The sequence below is a fragment of the Bombus vosnesenskii genome, unplaced genomic scaffold, assembly GCF_011952255.1.
Source record: "Bombus vosnesenskii isolate JDL3184/JDL3185 unplaced genomic scaffold, Bvos_JDL3184-5_v1.1 scf7180000013900, whole genome shotgun sequence".
NCBI classification, from domain to species: domain Eukaryota; kingdom Metazoa; phylum Arthropoda; class Insecta; order Hymenoptera; family Apidae; genus Bombus; species Bombus vosnesenskii.
The window spans coordinates 1,637-7,945 of NW_022883273.1; the positions used below are offsets into that span (position 1 = coordinate 1,637).

Sequence of the window (6,309 nt, forward strand, 5' to 3'; positions counted from 1 at the left end):
CTTACGGGTTCTGTGCTCATGAAAGTATCTTTCGATTTCGATGGCGCGTTTCTCGGCTTCAATAAAATTCTGCGGCGGAGTGGTCAGTAGTATTTGTCCTATTTCTAATTTTAATCCGCGAACAAAGTCCGTTATCGAGTCTTTCAAGATTCTGTCGCTCACGGCGCGTCTGTTCATTTCATCTGGGTATTCATTAGTAATGCTGGGCTGTAATTCATTGTAGGCTCGTCTAAACCGAGTAATATAGCTCTGTACGCCTTCACTAAACCCTTGTCTAGTGTCTCGTAATTGATCCTGGTTTTCACGGACCGAGGTTCGAGTCGCTAGGTTCTGTAGTAATGCTTGGTATAAGTGTGCGTATTCTGAAATGTGCACACTACGTGTAGCCATAGCACACCCCATTATAGTTTTCCTCTGTGGCATCATCGGGACGGGACGGGCATTCTTTTACGCGCTCCCGTCGACCAAAGAGTAACGTCTTTACGCTCAGCAATTATTTTTACGAATCAGACTTAGATTCAGCGAGAACGCCCATCTGTCATCCCGTTGGCCGCGGATTCGTTATTGAACCGGAGACCACTGTCACTAGTGTAGCGGACGTCTCACCGCCGTGGTAGATTGTCAAACCTGTGTTAATCATACCTGTGTCAATAAATCGTATCTTCGTTACACCGCAACGATGGCTACCTTCAATGAAGACTCCTCAAACACCGACAACCCTATCCCCAATGTCATTCCGACATATATATCCACCGAAAATGCGCTCTTGTAGACAAACGCTCGATTCGCGCCATAGCTTTTAAAGCTTGTCGCATCTCAATCCGTTGGAAAAAGTTTTTCCTGTAGCATATTTTATTTTTACGAACCAACAAGGTCTTTGTTTATTTCCTTCTGCTTTTGCTCCAATTTCCCCATTGTTTTTTCAAGGATAGTATTTCAGAGCCACTAGTCAAGTATATTGTAACAATAAACGTACGTTTCGGAAACATTTTGTGCTGTGAAACAGAATACAATCATTGTGGATCGCCACAAATAAAGGAGACTGTATATTGTCTGAACCTGCAAAGAGATTCAGATCAGAACTTCTTTCTAGATTGGATGGATTAGTGTCTAATGAGAATTCTAATGTAGTTCTTCTAGCTACAACTAATTCCCCTTGGTACGTATATCACGTTATTTCAATGTTTTCTAAGTAGAAAATATCGTAATATTTCTCCAAATTCCAAATATGTTATTGTGTTGTTTGAAGTATTCCTTCATTATTATTAGTATAATAGAACGATAATATTTATTGTAAATATGTTATTAGGGGCATTGATGCAGCTTTACTCAGGCGTCTCGAAAAGCAAATATACGTATCATAACCCAATGAAGTTGCTCGACTTGGTATATTCAAATTATACGTTAGCAACCACTTATTAGAAAATACAGATATTGTAAACCACATAGTAAAATGTACTGAAAGATATTCTTGTGCAGATATAAAATTGCTTTGTAAGCAAGCGTGGCTACTAGAAATAAGCCCGATATGGAGGAGACTTGAAAAGAAAGAAACACCTGTTACCACTTTGAAATATGAATTAAAAAGTTATGAAATATTAGCAAAATTGTTAAAAAAAATGTCACCTACAGTTATGCAAATAGATAAATATGATACGTGGAACAAATAAATACGCAATCGTAAGGACAGATATTGAAAAATATAAATAAATGCATTATCGTTCGAGAAATCATTCGCATGTGTGTGCATGTGTGTATGCGCGCATGTGTGTGCGCGCATGTGTGTCATGTGTGTGCGCGTGTGTGCGCGCACGCGCTATAGGCTAAGTTTAAAATGTTCGGTTGTATTATATCCTTGTATTATATATGTCGGAGATGAAAGGAAAACCGGAGCCTTCCCTTTGCAATTTTGAGGAAGCCTTCTAATGCTTTAGCCTAGATTTTATCATAACTGTAATTAAGCAATTGTCATTTGTAATTGTTTGATATTTGTGAAAGCGAAAGTGGGTTCGAGATGACAACTGGTCGCCGAACGTAGCCACGGTCACGGGATAAACGTTTTGCCTGACGAAGGTGTGGATCGGTTGTATTGTTCTCCCTAGAAATCACATAGAATTGTACTTTAGAGATGTCGATATAATGGGACACACGTTGTATTAGGAATCAATCTCCAGACAGAAACTGCCTAGCAACGGCGTTTGAATCTTTCTCGATGTTTCCAAAGAGTATACAACAAACTTTTGACAGAAATTGCCTAGCAACAACGATTGGAACCTTCTCGATGTTTCCAGCGAGCATATAACAAACAAATGCAGTCGTATAGCGAAAAAGATTTTCATCAGATATTCATTCGTGTGATCGCCTTGGAAAGTGATACATCGAGCAATTTACCGAGTGTCTCAGCAATCGTATTTTTTTGTGTTTAAAATTATTCTACGCATAGAAAAGAGTTATCCCGTTGACCGTGGATTCGTTTGAACCCAGGAACATTGTTAATAGCGTTAATTAAATTCATTATTCGTTAAATTTATTATTCGTAAAACATATTATTCGTTACTCTTATTATTCGTTAAACTTATTATTCTTTAATCTAATCATTAGTTAAACTTATCATTTGTTAATCTTATCATTCATTAAACTCAATATTCATAATATTTTGCAAAATCTTGTATATTCGCGTAAATATAATCTCTGTTTCGTAAAACAATGGCTAATTATTCGTTCCTCTTATTGTTCGTTAAACTTATTAATCTTTAATCTAATTATTAGTTAAACTTATCGTTTGTTAATCTTATTATTTATTAAACTCATTATTCATAATATTTTGTAAAATCTTGTTTATTCGCGTAAATATATTCTCTGTTTCGTAAAACAATGGCTAATTCAAACGAAGGATCATTACGCGCCTTAAATCCTAATGATAACCCGACATATATATGTGAGTGTATTTTATCAAAAATATGTTTTTTATGTTTTCTTATCTTAGTAATTATTTTTAAAAAAGTCTTAAAGTCTTATATGAAAATAAAGCTGTTCTTTATTTCAAATAATTGAAGTAAATAAATACAATGAGTTTTATATTTTATTATATCTTATATTATTGTTATATTGTTATTGAAAAAATTGATATAATCAACAGTTCTTCCTGTTCTCTTGATTGTTTCTTGCTCGTTTCAAACCATGATAATAACCTACAAAAGAAATAACATAGTCCATTGAAAATTTAATATACAATAAAATACTTATATGAAATAATTACCTGTGTAATATACCATGTAACCACTAATATACCATGACATCAACATACTTGAAAGTGCGTCTGTATCATTATCTGGTAATCTAGTACATTTTATTAAAATTTCGTATTTTTTTTCCAAATAAAATGTTAAACATATTCCAAATTACTTATTAATATTAGAAGTATTCAGCATTCCATTAGAATTTTTAAATTGTACTTACTTGGCCATTAATTGTGGTGGTAAAGGAGGTGCAGGTGGCATTATATCAGTCATCGAATTGAAAGATGGTCCCGGTATGAAGTGATGTTTATACGCATTTGCTTCTTCAGAGTCACAATCCATTTTTTCTACATTATATTTTTTCGAATTTACATTTGTAGAAAAATTAGTCTCACAAGTCTCATCGTTCTCTTCATTGAATTTCTCTTCCAAAGCTTTCTTTTGTTGTGCTATTTGACTTTGCAAACCTTCTGATTCTAAAAGAGAACTCAACTCGACTTTCTGTGTATTACCATAGCCTAAACACAGAGTAAAAGAAATTTTTGTCATTTAATAGAATGACTGAGTGCCATTCGGTTACTGTCCTTACAGGCAATGTATTAGAATTTCCCGTGCATAAATGTATATGTATAAATGTTTGCCTTGATATATGTAGTAATAATCACTCGTCTAATGAGGAGAATTATATTCCAAGCAGCTAATAATGAACAATAAGTAACATGCATGTTTATGGTTCATGACCCTATATCCCACGGGTCTCCCCATAGACATTGACAGGTACTCCTGCCCAGTTAAGGACCTGCTGAATGACACTGTGATAGACTATGCGAAAGCCTTTACTTCATATATATATATGTATTTTTAGTACATTTCTTAATTGACATAACCATCATGCTAAAGGTATTACCTACAAATTTTACAACACACGTACTGTTGAGGTTATTCGGTGTGTAAACAGAGAAAACACGTGGATAAATTGTAAGGTAGAAAATATATTTAAATAGAAGTGTAATAAGTAAAAATACAATTTGAGCTGGTCCAGATCCGCACGCTAGCTGTGTTACCTAATAACTGAAAAACCCCGAAGCCAACGTCGCCTGTCTACTGTTTATGGCCTGACTTCGTCGCAGTCTTTTGTCTACACGCTGTCGATGGCTTCAGTGCTTGAGAAAACTAAAAAAGACCAGATGTAGAGTTTTCTTAGAAGTGAACTTCAACACCCTCCCTAAAACTCTACATCCCTACAAACAATTATCTCAAATTTACAAATTATCTCTTAATATTTTCTAACTCTTGTCGTAAATATCTGAAAATTAATTTGTCAATGCCTTCTCAAGTACATTTGCCAGCCGCCTTTCTCTTTTCCATACAAATTAATTTATTACACAAAAAAAAAACTAGAAGACTAAACAGATCATGTAGAGTTTTTCCTCTTTTTTTTTTTGAGAAGTAATAATCACTTCGACACCCTCTCTAAAAACTCTACATGTTTACAAACAATTACATCTTAATATCTTTTTTACTTTTCAAACCTAACTTTTTCCTTAAATATTCAAATCTCGGTTTTGGCAACGCCTTTGTACATATATCTGCCAATTGCTCTTCGCTTGTTACATACGTTATATCAATTTCGCCTCTATTGTATAAATCTCGCAAGAAATGATATCTTACGTCAATATGCTTACTTCTTTGATGGAATTCTGGATTCTTAATTAATTTCACGGCACTAGTATTGTCTACACATAGCATATACTTAAGGATCTCTAATTTACATTCAAGAAATATTTTCTTTAGCCACATAATTTCTTTCGCTCCTGAGGCTGCACTGACATATTCAGCTTCGGTCGTAGATAGAGCTATACATTGTTGTCGCTTACATTGCCATGTGATGGCCGCATTCGCATACTTACATACAACGCCTGATGTCGACTTTTTTGTTTCTTTGTCGCCTGCATAGTCAGCGTCGCTAAAGGTTTCGAGACTGCCTGCTTTTGTATATAAGAGTCCCATGTCTGCGGTCCCTTTTATGTAGCGCAAAATTCGTTTGACTAATTTCCATTGATACTGGTTTGGATTCTCTAAGTGTCTCGCCGCTATATTTATTGCAAAACTAATATCTGGCCTACTTACGGTTTGTAAAAACATTAAGTTCCCTACGGCTTCTCTGTATGGTGCGTTACAATCATTATCGCCTATGTTACTTTCGTTCCAATTAGTCTCGATAGGTGTAGAAACACTGTTTGCCTCATTCATATTAAATTTTTCCAATATGTTTTCGATATACCTACTCTGATGAATGAATATTGAACCATCTTCTAACCTATTAATTTCAAGTTCAAGAAAACTCTTTACTTCTTTCGAACTCGTAATTTTGAATTCTTTATTTAAATCATCGAAGAATTTATCAATTAAAGATTCGTCTGAAGCTGCTACCAGTCCATCGTCTACGTATATGGTCATCAACATTAATTTGTCGTCTTTTGTATAAATATAAAAACAAGGATCTGCGTTACTCTGATAAAATTTTAAGTTCGAGATAAATTTTGTGAAACTTTCCGTCCAACATCTTGGAGACTGCTTTAAGCCATATAGGCTTTTTAGCAATTTACAAACCCGATTTGTACCATCATCATAACCTTTAGGTTGTTTCATATAAATATCTTCTTTCAGACTTCCGTATAAGAATGCGGTTTTAATGTCGAACTGTCCGAGGTGTAAATTATTTTTGGCTGCAATACTGAGCATTAATCTAATTGTGTCAAACCGAGCAACGGGACTATATGTTTCCTTATAATCTATGCCTTCTTTCTGTGAACACCCTTTTATTACAAGTCGCGCTTTGTATCGTTCCGAGTTGTCCGGATTTAGCTTTATCGTTAAAACCCACCTATTGCTAAGTACCTTCTGATCTTTAGGTTTTTCTACAAGTATCCACGTCTTATTTTCATGGTGCGATTTCATTTCATCATTCATAGCTGTTTCCCATAACTCTTTCTTTTCGGATCTCATCGCTTCATTAAAATCCACCGGTAATTTTTCCGCCACGTACGTTACTGGGTTACCATAAAAA

The 6,309-nt window shown here is 34.9% G+C and overlaps 1 long non-coding RNA gene across 1 annotated transcript; it reads left to right on the forward strand.

Moving 5' to 3' along the window:
* The first annotated feature begins 1,025 nt into the window (after positions 1-1,025).
* Positions 1,026-1,340, forward strand: LOC117239243. Its single transcript, XR_004494390.1, has 2 exons — positions 1,026-1,159; positions 1,310-1,340. It is a non-coding gene; the product is annotated as an uncharacterized LOC117239243 (long non-coding RNA).
* Positions 1,341-6,309: the final 4,969 nt, after the last annotated feature.